Source organism: Sinohyriopsis cumingii, chromosome 15 (assembly GCF_028554795.1).
Source record: "Sinohyriopsis cumingii isolate HCF-2022 chromosome 15, ASM2855479v2, whole genome shotgun sequence".
NCBI classification, from domain to species: Eukaryota; Metazoa; Mollusca; class Bivalvia; order Unionida; family Unionidae; genus Sinohyriopsis; species Sinohyriopsis cumingii.
The window spans coordinates 121,741,283-121,757,848 of record NC_142975.1 but is presented as its reverse complement, the minus strand read 5'-3'; positions in this window follow the sequence as shown (position 1 = coordinate 121,757,848).

Below are 16,566 nucleotides of genomic sequence, written 5' to 3'. Positions count from 1 at the left end.
CGTGACGTTGTCAAAATGGCTTTGTTCAGAACTCTTTTGAATAATTCACAATAGTTCCAGAATAATATTTTAGTCCAATGAGCACTTTCTGTTTCCATTGAATAATCCTAACAAATGTTTTTCCTCTCAAATAATATCTGAGTGCGACATAAAATACGTCTACAGAGTTGATGCTAAAACAATACAAAATATAAAAATTGGTAAACTGCCCAGTCTGAGCCACTTATAAACAGATTAAAAGCTAAAACACGCATATTGTCACTACAGCTACATGCCGAATCGCAAATTTCCAACATCGTAAAAGATCTCCCATGATTTAACCCATCCAATGAGGATTAAAATAATTCTTCTAAGATACCACGCGATAGACCTGTCCAATGGAGAAAACCCCAAAACTTGTAAAGGTAAACATCTATTTATAGATCCTGTTAAATTTTACGTTCAATGATATATTAAAATAGAACATATGCACTACAAAACTTCACCTAAAGATAATCACAGCTATTTGCAGCCATGAATACAAATTTTAAAAATATATAGATATACAGAACACTTAGCTACAGAGTGTCTTTTAATATGAAGAGGAAGGAATGAATAGTGTTCGGCTGGCGACAGTTATGGAGGATTTGTTAATGTAAACAGGAAGAAATAAATGTGTCAGCTGGAGATTTGGTTGTAGGGTTCTGTCAATTTGAACAAGAAGAAATTAGTCGAGTTCAGTTGAAGAATTCCGGCTTATTGATAATTTGTCTAATGAGCAGGGAAATCTCCAAACTGGAATGATAAATCATGAAGTGATCTTCCTCCCTCTCAAAGCACTGTTTTTTTTCTTCTTCTTCTCCAAATTAATATGTGACACATGTTTCCCACGTAAAGCAATACATGCTGAAAATGTTCTGCCACAACTGTCATCTACCAGGGAGATATTTCGCACGCAAGCACGGCTACCAAAGTTTGTGATCAAATTTGTTTATTCAACCTCATGTGGTCTACATTTATTTATTTATTTATTTAATTATTTTATTTTATTTTATTTTATTTATTTATTTATTTATCTTTTTAAACTTTATTTATTTTACTTTTTTACCACGTTAGTTATTTATGAGTAATTTAAAGACAAATAGCAGTACCAAATTCAGTGATTTTGCAAACAAACAGTTTCGCGTAAATTTTAACATATTTGTATCCATATTAAATTCTTGAAATGATATTGCTTTGGGAATTCTAAGTTAACCTGTACACACCATTTTGTTCTCAGTCCTGACAGTAATCCTAATAAGTGCTCTTACTGTGAAATATGAGGCTTTCTTTAGGCCGGTGACTGGATATCTAGAGACAAAATGTGAGAGGCGGTGTCACTTCCGCAAACAAGTTGACGCTGAAAGGCATTAGGCAGGCAATATCCGTTATCGATCCAATCGTCCCTGATGGAAAAGGTTTGAGGTAATCCGATAGTGGGAATTACACTCGATTCGTTTGATTAGAAAGAGCACTTCCCGCATACTTTGAAAAAATGAGACATACAGTTCAGATTGCAGAACTCTGGACAAGAAAACTACAAAAGAACAGCGTGTAAAGTTTATATTCTTAATTTTCAGAAACAATAAAAGTAAGGTTACTTTTGTAATAGCAGTGGTCAGATTTAACTCATTAAATATACAGAAAACCTGTCGAAGCCTAGTGAGTGCAGCATACTTAAATTATGGGACGTCATGTACATATTGGGCTACTCCGCCGGACTTCATGGACATTTCCTACAATACAGAGCATGCGCATTCTAATGAAACGCTTTGATTAGTCAGGAATAAAGGATTTCGCTTCCTTTTTCTTTTTCCTGTAATAAGCGACTTGATTCCCTCAGTAAAAAGAAGGATTCATAAAAGGCTGAATAAATTTGTATATGTTTGCAAACTTTAATATTGAAATATGTCGGAATGTTCGTTAATGTCCGATATGTTTTATTGAGAACAAAAATTAGACATCCCTTCGTTCGAACATTTTATTCTGAATAATTTTACAAGCGTTACAAGACATATTTAAGTGATTTTGTACCAAACTTTTCCCTAGTCTATAAGTATGATTTCGTACCACACTTTGTGACAATAAGTACATTTTGTACCATACTTTGCGACACTGTATAAGTGAGATTTTGTACCACACTTTGCGGGGCCCCGAGTGGCCGAGTGGTCTAAAGTGCTCTCCGTTACGGATCACTGCCATCTCACCTCTGTCTGCGTGGGTTCGAGTCTCGGATTCGGCTAATGTGGGCATGTGAGAAAGCTTGCCAGTAGCTTCTCATGGGTCGGTGGTTATTTCCGGGCTTTTCCCGGGTTATTCCTCCAACATTGATACTGGCCGCCATGTATAGCCTATCGTGTGCTGAAAAATGGCGTTAAACCCTACAACAACAACAACAAAGTACCACACTTTGCGACAATTAAACGATTTGTGATAGATTTATGGTTCTGAAGAAGAAAAAAAAGAAAGAAAGAAAAACCGGCGGAGCACATAGTACATTAGGTATTTTCCAAAAAGTTACATTTTTTTCTTCTTCAAAGTAAGCAGACCAGTTTATTGTAAGCATTATTCCATATGTATCCGCGCATTTATATCGTCATCATCAATTCAATGTTATATTACGGCGCACTCGGTCAATACGAACGCTATTATGCAGTTCCGGGCACATTTGAATTAACATGATTCCATTATAATAAATACACTCATAAGAAAGCTTATAATAGTGCTCTCCCTTAATATTCTTTACCATTATGCTGTTAATGTATTCATCAAGCTCATACTAATAGTCTTCGTTATTGTCTCGTTCTGGCGTTGCAAGTTGGTGTTGCCCAATGTCACAATGCAACATGAAATAAATAGTTCCAAACCTGGGAATACTATTTACAAGTCATTTCAAATCTTATAGATTGCTCTGAGATTGAACATGCATACTGACATGAAGGATATGTAACATAAACAAGTCGGATGGAATCTACAGAAAGAAAGTTTCATGATAACAGTAAAAACAAAGAACACACACACGCATATATAACATAAATATCAGGGTCGAGGGCTTACACTGTAGGACTAGATTAGGCCATGGAAACAATATAATACATACAAGAGTGCATGTTTGCCATGAAAGCAGTATAATACATACAAGATTACATATATTGTAACGCTTTTGTCATGGAAAGAGTATAATACATACAGTGTTACGATTGGTCATGGAAACATTATAATATATGTATGTTACGCTTTTGTCATGGAAACAGTGTAATACGTACTCTGATAAGATCGGGTCATGGAAACAGGAGTATCATACATACAGTGTTACGTTTGGGCATGGAAACAAAATATATGTATGTTACTCTTTTGTCATGGAAACAGTATAATACGTACTCTGTTACGATTGTGTCATGGAAACAGTATAGTACGTGTAAAGTTACGCTTTTGTTATGGAAACAGTATAATACGTACATTGTTACGATTGTTTCATGGAAACAGTATACTATATGTAATGTTACGCTTTTGTCATGGAAAGAATATAATAGATACATCGCTACGATTGGGCCATGGAAACAGTATAATACAGGTAATGTTACGCTTTTGTCATGGAAACAGTATAATACATATAATGTTACGTTTGGGTCATGGAAACAGTACCGTGTTCCAGTCCTATTATGAATATAAAGTGACTTATTACATGATAGGCTAGATAATTGTGGCAATTATGGAGCCCAAGGTCGGTAAATTTGCTGCGGGACTAAGTTGTTTTCGTAATTTGAGTAGCCCCATGGCAAGGAAATTTCGAAACCAGCGACTTTGAATGGGCACGCACAGAGTGCCTGAACCGAGGATTTATCCCAGAACCAGAGATGTGTAAGGTTACTGCTGTCGTAACCAGTTCTTGTTTAAAACATTAAACATGTTCATGTGAAAAGAAAAGAATACCAAACTTTTAACCCACCCATAAATGGAACTAAGAGTGGCTTGAAGTGCTGAAATGAGAAATGGTTTAAATTGACACTGTCTATGAATATGTGAATGGAGTCATCCAGTAAACGTTTAAATTTTAAGGTGCACGTGAATGGAGTCATTCAGTAAATGTTTAAACTTTTAGGTGTATGTGAATGAAGTCATTCAGTTAAGTGAATATTCATAGGAAACAACGAGAAAATACTCACGGAGTTGTGCGCTTCTTACTGATGACACCGACACCAAGAAACGTTTTTGAAACTGAATTTTTGTGATCATCTCTTTTCGAGATCCGAAATTGGGTAATTGCGTCTATGACTTCAGTCACGCAAAGATATTTTGCAATTCGGTGTTTGGTATGAAAATGCCTCACTCAATGATACGGTACCGTCTATCAGTATTACACACACGGAGCAAATCCTATTATTGGTAAGTCTAATTCTCAAGACTACTATGCAGTTTCTTGGCATTAAATACCTGAATTGATTCTAGACAAAATCGGCATTCAATATTTTCAACAATTCAATCATCTCTGAGTTCCTCGCCCTTTACTCACAAGTCTTCTAATGATTATTATTGTTATTATTCTGATTGCATTGCTCACGCATTCCTCAACGATCTCTGCGCGCGCAGCGTCCTCGTGTCATAGAGTATGAGGCACCGTAGCAGACACAAAAAAATTGGTCCAAAGAGAATGCTGAAGTTGAAATTTTAATGTCATATGTCGAGAATTCCTATTTTACGTGTTGAATCAATTTGATTCAACACGTAAATTAGGAATTCGCGATCGAAATTTCAATAGCCGTTGTGTCATTCAAACGACACAACCTAAAACCTCGACGTTGGAAATGAAATTGAGCTTTAAGGACAAGCAGTTTGATTCAACACGCCAAACTGGAACTCCCGTCATATAACATTAAAAGTACAATTACTGCGTTCTTATTGGACCAGCTTTGGTCCGCTACGGCACCTCATACCTATGCTTGCTCGCAGCATTTAATTATTTGTGTTTCGTAAAAAAGCTCTGTTTTTCTATTGATTGGCGACAAACGATTATCCCTCACTGGTTCCTGTATATTATAGCATCAGTTTTCAATATCCGGTCCTGTGGACGTTGATATTGACTGAAGGTTCATCATCACAGTGGTGAAGCAGACGACGTTTTCCAGTGTTGTTCGGTTTTGTTGGTTTGCTGCATTTTTCCTGGCCATAAAACGGGGGGAAACAAATGTAAGCATTCTTAAGTAGAAATATAAGTACGAATTCAGGCATTTGCACTTTAGTAATTTTAAAATTTTTGTATCATGTTCGGTGCGTCGTAGGTTTCAAAAGTTGGTCCATTATAAACGTCTCACTTGAAATTTCAGCACTGTATGACACAGGGGCTACCGCAGATTTAGGGGTAGGGTGGGGAGCCAAATTGTAATGGTCAGCTATCAAGTTTTACGGATGTAAGCCAAAACGTGTTTAAATGTGAAATGGGGGAGGCAGATGTACCCCCAGCCTCAAATTGCTAACTCCAGTGGTATGCCAAGAATTACAATTTCGCTTGTGTTGAAAGTTCCATTTCCTATGTCCAGTGTTTAAATTGTTTTTTTATCTGTTAAACTACGTAGCGTCGTTTTAACGTTTCGTTGCATTCGTCAGAATTATTGTTTTTTATGTTAGAATGTGGAGTGAGCGATTGAAAGTTTCAATTTTATTTTGTCTACAATATGTAAACTAAAATTGTGTCCTTTTAATTTATTGTCGTATGTATCGATATATTATGTCAGTTTTTAGCTGTTTGGTTAACATTTAAATTTCGAATGTTCAGCAAAAAGATGGAATTACATAGTGTAGATTTAATGTTCCGTTTCTTCTGTCGCAATTAAAGTTCAAATGGCTCATTCAACATGCATGCACAGAAATTTTGTTCCTCATGTTTGTAACTATGTGTAGAGTAAAACTTGAGATGGATGGTTTACCTTACAGTATGCAAATATCCACATTAAAAATAGTATCAAATAGATGTATACAAATCTATCATTTGTGGATTGAACAACGGTACATGCAGTTAGAGATTGAAAGTTACCATTTACATGCCGAGAGTTACCATGAAGTTGTGTGTTAGAGGTTCGCTCTTTATATTTTAAAAGTTATTCTTCGTGCTACCTTCTTTCTCTTGATTGAAGAAGCAACAGTCAGTGACCTGCATGGCTACATTCTGTCTACAGTAGCGTAATAATTGGTGTGTGTGTGTGTGTGCAGCAGTTGCCCCGGGTGCCAGAACTCTTGGGGCGCTAACAGCACGAGTGCCAGAGCTCTTGGGGCGCCAAAATCCATTTGGGCCTTCATCGTCGCCCCGGGCGCCATTTACCCTTATTACGCCACTATCTGCCTACACGGTATATAATGACGTACACAGCAGTCAATGAGCTGCATAATGACATACACAGCAGTCAGTGAGCTGCATAATGACGTACACAACAGTGAGCTGCATAATGACGTACACAACAGTGAGCTGCATAATGACGTACACAACAGTGAGCTGCATAATGACGTACACAACAGTCAATGAGCTGCATAATGACGTACACAACAGTCAGTAGCTGCATAATGACGTACACAACAGTGAGCTGCATAATGTCGTACACAGAAGAGTTTAATTCTTTTTAATGTATTTTTTAGGAATTGTTACACACAAAAAAACAGCTGCAAATTCAACATGTACTGTAGTGTTGATTTACATCAAACAACGTCTCTTCACTTAATAAGAAACAGCTTCAAAGTGAATGAGCAAAAGCGGAGGTGAGGCAGAAATCGAACTACAGTAAGTGATGACATTGACATAAAAGATAGGACCTTGTGATGCTCATTACACACTCCAATGACGACATAAAAGTACCTATACCATAAATGTAGTACTCAGTACACCATCTAATGATAACGTACAAGTACCTATACCCTAAATGTGGTACACAATACACTGTCTAATGATGACATACAAGTACCTATACCCTAAATGTGGTACTCAATACACCCTCTAATGATACCCTAAATGTGGTACTCAATACACCCTCTAATGATGACGTACAAGTACATGTGCCCTAAATGTGGTACTCAATACAATCTCTAATGATGAACATACAATTACCTATACCCTAAATATGGTACTCAATACAATCTCTAATAATGACATACAAGTACATATACCCTAAATGTGGTACTCAACACATCCTCTAATGATAATGTGCAAGTACCTATACCCTAAATGTAGTACTCAGTACATCCTCTAATGATAACGTACACGTACCTATACCCTAAATATGGTACTCAATACATCTTCTAATGATACCCTAAATGTGGTACTCAATACATCCTCTAATAAGAACGTACAAGTACCTTTACCTCAAATGTGGTACTCAGTACACCCCAATGATGACGTACAAGTACCTATACCCTAAATGTGGTACTCAGTACACCCCAAATGATGACGTACAAGTGCCTATACCCTAAATGTAGTACTCAATACACCCTCCAATGATGACGTACAAGTACTTATACTCTAAATGTGGTACTCAGTACACCCTCTAATGATGACGTACAAGAACCTATACCCTAAATGTGGTACTCAATACACCCTCTAATGATGACGTACAAGTACCTATACCCGAAATGTGGTACTCAGTACACACTCTAATGATGACGTACAAATAACTATACCCTAAATGTGGTACTCAGTACACCCTCTAATGATGACGTACAAATACCTATACCCTAAATGTAGTACTCAGTACACCCTCCAATGATGACGTACAAGTACTTATACTCTAGATGTGTTATTCAGTACACCCTCTAATGATGACGTACAAGTACCTATACCCTAAATGTGGTACTTAGTACACCCTCTAATGATGAGGTACAAGTACCTATACCCTAAATGTGGTAGTCAGTACACGCTCCAATGATGACGTACAAAAACCTATACCCTAAATGTGGTACTTAGTACACTCTCTAATGATGACGTACAAGTACCTAGTACCCTAAATGTGGTACTAAGTACAACCTCTAATGATAAAGTAACAAGTACCTAAACCGGGTGAAGATTTTTTTATATACTGTCAAATGTCAAACCATTTGTGAACATTTTGTTTAGCTTTGAATTAACCCCTTAACTATGTTTCGGTCAAGCTGAGGTTACTCACCATTAATACCAGTGACCACTGTGGTTTGAATAGATGACCACCATGGTGTGGAGGCATCTTTTCGTGTATTCTCATGTACATTATAAGGGATGTTTCAAAATTGTTTTGAAATGCTTTGACTTTATCCATTTTTGGTGAAGGTTTAGAAACTAAAAAAAAAATATCAAATTGCTTACCCTAGTAGCAGTTGATTAAATATTTTTACCTATTTTTATAATTGCAATGATATAATCACGGTACTCCTATCAGTTCGAACAAACGGGCACATAGGTCTTAAATCTCATTCCATCAACGCTTTATTGTCGCGAGATGTGGTCAAATACTGGATCGAAATACATTAAAGTAATGAGATGTATTTCTGTGTGTGAAGTACGTTCAAGAGTTCCCCCATAAGACCAGATCTATAACAAACGAAGGCATGCGTGGACTGAACAGAATTATCGATGAAATTAAAACAAGAAAGCACAGTTTCCTTTGCAACTTATGATATATGCACAAGAATACGCTGTCACAATGTCTCAAGAATATTTTAATGAGATTGTATATATTCTTTGCAGGAATGACCATATAAAAGAAACCACACACACACACACACATGCACGCACATACATACATACATACATACATACGAAATACAGTATTATTTTTATTTTTGGCTAAATAAAGAAATGCTTATCTCGTGTTCAAAAACACAAAGAATGGGGATCTATTTTGGTCGCATGTTATAATTTTGATATTCTATCGGTGCATATCTCCATTATAAAATTATAGAAGAATTTGTTCAGCGCTTACAGGGTAATTAATTTACCTTCACATGCGAACTGTAAACTGACCCAGAAATCGAATTCAATGGTACCATGCCAGCTGCAATATTTTCTGCAGGAAACTGACAAGGATTTTGTAATGAATCGGAAGGTATTTTGTCTTGTTTTGTTCTTAACGTGTTCTATGTGTCATTGAGGTGTTTTTTTTTTTGTTTGGTTAAAAATGAATAAACTTACAGTAAAGGTTATTTAAAGAAATTATGTTTAAAAAAATGATTTAACTCAGAATTATCCCACTTTGTTATCTCACAAATAACATGACCTCATATTATTGATCATGTCGTTATATAACTGTTGATACTTTGGATGTAACATTTATCCTAGTTCTCAATCTTGAAAATGTTACTTTCTTTACCTTGTATGTATCATGAGCTGGAGAAAATGTATGTATCATGAGCTGGAGAAAATGTGTGTATCATGAGCTGGAGAAAATGTGCGTATCATGAGCTGGAGAAAATGTATGTATCATGAGCTGGAGAAAATGTATGTATCATGAGCTGGAGGAAATGTATGTATCATGAGCTGGAGGAAATGTATGTATCATGAGCCGGAGAAAATGTATGTATCATGAGCTGGAGAAAATGAATGTATCATGAGTCGGAGAAAATGTATGTATCATGAGCTGGAGAAAATGTATGTATCATGAGCCGGAGAAAATGAATGTATTATGAGCCGGAGAAAATGTATTTATCATGAGCTGGAGAAGATGTATGTATCATGGGCTGGAGAAAAAACACGAATGACTGACTTACCTGAAGACAATGCAACCCTGATGATGAGGCTATAACAAGGGTCAGCATTTGACATTGACTGGACAATCTCCACCATAAAATTTAAGTATATTGCCTTCAAAATTTATTGCGCTATTCCCCCCATCGGAATGTAGTCAATAAGACCACGTATCCGGTAGAGGAATATATATATATATATATATATATATAGAGAGAGAGAGAGAGAGAGAGAGAGAGAGAGAGAGAGAGAGAGAGAGACTGTACATCGTGTCCTTGTCAATTTTGTATCTGTACCAATTCTCTATGCATTTTGATCCTAATCTACAGAAGGTGGAAATAAAGATAACAAAGACTCATTAAATTGTTTGCTTTATAATGTATAGGGCACATATTTTAGTAATACATTAACAAAATCAAGAAAATATATACAGCAGTGCGTCCATGGAATAATTTGATAATGGAGCCTTATCATCATCATTTAGAAATTCTAATTCTGGAGAACATTTAAGTTTATAGACAGTCAAGGGACATGTAATGAACTACGCGAGTATAGAATGTTTTTTTTTAAAATTTTTTTATTGAATAAAAAGGGCGGGATTTTGATGGACATAGACTAAACAAAATCCATTATTACAACAAAAATGTATATTTTTCCCGAGGTATTACAGTATAAAATACAGCGTCTAACAATCGATTGATGTCGGTATTTGGTAGCGTCACAATTTTTGCACCTCCCAAATTGATAAGCATGTTGTCAGAACTGCTAAACTTAATACATCGAGTCACGTGTGTCTTAGATGAAGGTTTAAAAAATGTGTCCAGTCATGAATATTCAATTTTTAAAAAATGTCTTCCGTAAAATATAGGTAACAATTTTAAACATTGTGGAACGCGGCCCTTCTTATTACCCTTATTAATACTTAATCAATCATCAAGTCTCAGTGGAGACTTATAGTCGTGGAGCATCATCCTGGCGGAAAGATGGCCAACACAATCTGGGAGTTATTGGCATCGATAATAACGTGTTACACGGAATGGAGAGGTTTATTTCCATTATGTTGCATGCAGCACTCACTTTGTACTGACCGTTACTGTTGTTCAGTTTCCCAGAATAATAGGGAATTTTGTAATATTGCCGGACCTGTCCATAGAGTATGAAATTGAGTGTCTTCAGGCGTTACAATATTTCCCCTCCCCATCACCATTTTCGTTTATGTTTCATTGTCGATCACAATCCTCATATATGTGAACCAAATGTAAATTTATCTGAAACGAACATTCACAACATATATGCGGAAGATGATTATTTGTAACTTTTTGGTGAAATGATGGTCTAAATTCAGCTATTATCTGAAAGAAACAGAAATGTAATTGTATTTATGTAAACGCTGTTTAGATTAAGGGAACAGAGGTAGATACGTAGTTGAACGTCGTATTCGTAATCGCGGGTTCAATACCCGCCAAAACCAGCCCTTTTCTGCTTTAATGGTGTAATTTTTAGGAAGGATCTTTGTTCCCCTAACCTCACCATGATATGGTTATTAATGTGTCGTCGTCATCATCATCATCGTCGTAGTCGTGATATCGGAACTTTGGCTAGAGAAGATGAAGAAAAACATTCTAAATGTTCTACATTTCGTGGTAAAAAGATTTGTATAAATGTTATTTTTTTAACGTGAAATATTGAGAATAAATTTTGGACAAAAAAATGAATAATTAATGAACTGACGAAATCTCCAATGAAGAAGCTGGAGGCATTAATGACTGATGACACCACACAAAAATGACCACACACTAACATCTTTTGTATACTCCTAAAATTGCATTTATACATGACTTTATTAATGTCCCCCCCCCCCCGCTTACAAAGTTACGAATTTGAAAAGAAAATGTAAAGGGAGAGACGGACAGTCAGAGAGACGCACACAGCTATAATATAAAATACTCCTTCACGACAGGTATTCGTACCGTTTTGAGTGTAACGTTTGTCTTGAGTGTAACGTTAACTTTATGCGAAAATCTGAAACTGAACCACACGGGAAACACATCTAAGTGTTTGCTGAAGAGCATATGTTTGCTGTTGCATGGAAATGTATCGATCTGTGGACAGATGAATCTATGTTTGCTGTTGCATTATTTTAATTAAGTCCATCGCCTGAATTTAATTAGAAACACCAGACTTTGCCTGGCTTCTATCCATTACGGGTATTATTCGAGAGAATTACTAAAATGGCTTCAGTCTATTACATTCATTATGGACAATACCGATTTCATTTTGATTTGTTCTTATTTTAAATCACATCTATTAGCCTGAAGGTAGTCATGTGGCTCGGTGCTTATATTGACTTTGGCTGTTTACCAACGTGAATACATCTTAGACACTTGCCAACTGAAATTTTTGTACGGGGGGTGGGGTTTTGGGGTTGGGGTAGTTGTAACATAATAATTTAATTATCGAGATATACATATAGAATATTAATTTGCAACATGCAAGAGATTGTTAGACCAAGACAAACCGATCAGATGCAACCCTGTCCTACCATTACAGGAGTTCGAAATACGTGAAATCTTCGCAAACGACCTTATCACCCTGTCTTTGTCATTTGTGGCCAATCAGAACTTTGACCTTCCCGATTGTTTTATTTTGTTTACTACCGTTTGATAGTATGCAAGCAGCACTATCATTCAGGTTAGAGATTTTTTAATTCGTACTCTACGGAGATTCAAACCCAGATTCGCGGGTAAACGACACCAATCGCCTTGCATGCACACACCAGTCCATATTCCATCACGACTAGGCACACATCACCAAAAATGATGTTTCTAAGTCAGTGTTAGATTGTGTTATTGTGTTCAAACAAAAGACTGTTGGTACATAATCACAATACGGGCCACCGTCATGCACAGCAACACTTCCAGCGCTGGATTTAATTTGGATTTCTACTAAAGTTGATTCAGAACTTTAAGACTTGTATATGTAATTTTATGATTTTTTGGGGATGTAATCCGCAATTTGCTTCAATTTTGACTTTGTATTCAATGGAGAAATTTTTTTTTTTTGAAGTTTGCAAAGGTTGTTGCTTCTCAGTCTCTTCTATTACATGTTGTAAGACGATATAGTCGTGATACATATATATATCATTTATTACTAAATATAGATAAACAGGTTTATTAATATTTTTATTATGTATAATGCACACTTATTAGAGATAAATGAAATTAATAATTAAATAAATTTAAATGAAAAAAATAATATTATATCTTGATATTTTGTTGACGAATGTTCAATAGTTCATCAGAACTCAATTTATTTAATAAAAAATTATGGCGTGTATAACACTTACTATCAAGTATTTTATAAATAATTAATCATAATATCTTGAGAATTAATTTAAAAATGCACTTTCATTTTAAAGAATTAGTAAACTTGTTTTTATGATATTAGTTTATACTTTCACTAATTAAGTTATTCTGCAAAGTAGAATAATATAAAAATATTCTTAACTAATTGTAAACAGTGGACATCATTAAAAAACCAACAAAAAAAAGAAGAAAAAAAAAAAGAAACAAACAGGGTTAATGAATGTCGTACAGTGTTTTTTAATTTAGACCCTTTGGATATACTGTATTAAGACGGTGAATCCAATAGGTTTCCTTTTGCAGACGTTCCATCTCAGAATCAGTTTTAACAATAGGTTGGAAGGAGAAATCTTGCAAAGTATGCGAAATTTTGTTAAAATGTGCGGCAACATGAGATGAAAATGATTGATCGATATAATTTTTTATACCTGATCTATGTTGGTTCATACGTTTTAGATATTTGTTGACTGGTTTGTCCAATATATTGGATGCCACATTTTTTGCATGTGATCAAATAAATAACATTTAATGTTGCACAATTAGTATCACTACGCATTTTAAAGTTTCTTTCGTATTATTACTATTGAAACAAGTATTTTCATTAATAAAAGAACAGTGCGAACATCTAGGTCTATTACATTTAGCTGATGATCCTATTTTATATGATGTTTTTTTCTAATTTTGAATTAGTTAGGAAATCTTTAAGATTTTTAGTTCTTTTATAAGCAAGTGTGGGGTTTGCTTTCGTGTAGCGATTTAACACTTGTTTTACATGATAATTTTAATAAATCCCAATATTTATTGATAATCTTACCGATATTAGGCAAACTTGGAATATATTCAATAACAAAATAAATGATATCTTCATTTCTATTCTTGATTTGTAAAATTCAAGTTGTGTACGAGAAGATACGTTTTGGAAAGCAGTATTAATGATGTCAGTAGGGTAATTTCTATTTAAAAAATGCTGATCTAACTCTGTCAAAGATGATTTAAAACCAGTGTTATCCAAAATAATTCTTCTATATATTTTTGCTTGACTATATGGTATCCTGTTTTTACATGGCTTAGGATGGCATCAAGAATATTCAACATACTGATGAATATTCGTGTTTTTAACATGAACCATGGTAGTAATGTCATTATTTTCATTTTTCACGACATCTACGTCCAAAAATGATATTTTAGTTTTATACACATTGAATGTAAATTTTATTGTTGGATGTAATTTGTTTAAACTGTCTATAAAATAATAATGGTCTTCTAATGAATAACTCCAAATCATAAAGATATCGGCTAAAAATCTTAACCATACATCTGGTTTTAAGAGGCATTTATTTAGAAAATCATTTTCTAATTTTCCCATAAATAAAGATGCATAAGCAGGCGCCATTGGACTACCCATTGCTGTTCCTATTTTATGGAGATAGTTTCTATTACCAAATTTTTAAAAAAAGTTATTTTCGAGCACAAGTTTTATCAAATCACAAACATGTTCTTTTGATAGTTTATATGTATATTCGTTTTCTTCAAGATAATATTTACACGCCTCGATACTATCATTGTGTGGTATATTCATGTAGAGTGAAACCACATCAAGTGAAACTAGGAATGAATTTTCAGCTAGTTTCGGTAAAGATTTGAATTTGGTAACGAAATCAAAAGTATCTTTGACATATAAATGTAATGATTTCATTTGTGGTTGTAAAATGTTATCAATATATTGCGATATATTATTTATAATTGAGTTATATGTAGAAATAATGGGTCTACCTGGATATCATAAAGGTAGTGATTTATCAACCGTTTTATGTATTTTTGGCAAAATATAAAACTGAGGTGTGCGTATTTTATTTGGCAAGATATCTAGTTCATCATAAATGGAACAATTATGTATAGAGATTTGATTAATACATTTGCTTATTTTTCCTTTCATTTCTCCAGAAGGATTATAGGAAAGTCTTGTATAATATTCTTCATCATTTAATTGTCTTTCTACTTCTTTAATATAATCCTCCTTATTCATTATTACTATGGTGCTAGACGAATAAGCTTTTTTAATAATAATACTTTCGTCTTGTGATAAGGTACGTAAAGAATTTAGTTCTTCCCTAGATATGTTTGTAAAATGTTTTCTTTTAGGACTGCTATTTAAAATTTCTTGTTTAGTTGCTTCAACATAAAAATCGAGATAATATCTCGTCCACTAGAAGGTGTAAATGTTGATTCTTTTTAATTGAAAAAGGGCTTATTTTGTAGATGAAAACTACTTTCATATGGTGAATATGTACATGATTGTGAGAAAAATTCTTTTAATTTTAACGATCTTGTGTATTTGAAAAATGCTTCTGCTAAATTAATATTATAATGCACTTTGGTTCTCGGACAATATGATAATCCCTTACCTATAAGAATGTAATCACTATTAGTTAGAAATCGCTTAGAAAGGTTTAACACAGTTTCTCTTCCTCTTTCGATTTCCTTTTTTCTTTTCTTTTCTTTCCTCCATCTGTTCTTGTTTTGTATTCTAATAAAATTTCCTATTCTTTCTGCTGTTTGTGTTGTTTTCAACAGGTCCTTGAGGGTTTCCATTAGTCTTTGTATTGTTGCTATAACGGTTATGATGGATTCCTGTGTAGTTTTCTTCGCCCCATTTTTTTCTGTATCTGCATAGGTTGCCTTTTGTGTGCCTGGGGCTGTTAAGTTGTTTGCTTGGTCATTTTTGCAATTGTTTTGAATGGTCTATTATTCTTTTTTCTGTGTGATTTGGACGATATGTAATTCTTGCTGTTGGCGATGCTTGTTCCATTTCATTTTCATTTCTTGGTTGTTGTTTATTCCGTGTGTGATTCTTAGTTACTGCACGTTTATTTTTTTACATTGATGAAGTTAATTTCCTCCGCTGATTTATTTGGTTGTTGATTAGATTTTTTTGATTTTTCTATAGTAATTTTCGATGCTGATGTTTCTCGTTGTCCAGGAAAATGGTTTTTCTCTCTCTGTAAATTCAGTAACTTTTTAAGCTGACTTGATAATAGTTCGTCTTTTTTAGATTCCGGTTTTTAAAAAGTTCTTCATAAAAAATGCCATTATCGCCTTTTATCAAAGTTTTTAGTTCATCTCTATGTTTTTCTAGTTCTTTGCCTATCTTGATCACTCTCCTCTGATGTTCTTCTTTTAGTCTCTCACATATTTCCAAAGATACCTTTCCAATAGGGAGTCAACAGATTCTTGAAACTTCTTTGATGCTGTATCTTTCCCAATATGAATTTTTTTGTTTTAAACGCAATCCCTTGGCACAAGATTGTCTTCCAGACAATTTTCAAGAAAGTGTGCGTGTAATCCATTTTTCATCTGTTTATTCGCTAATTTTTCCATTGTCGTTTTTAAATAAGTCGTTCTATTGCTAATTCGTGGATCATATGTTCATGCCATGGTGTTGTCCAGGGCTTCTTGATAAATTAGAAAATAAACAACACTACGTGTTGG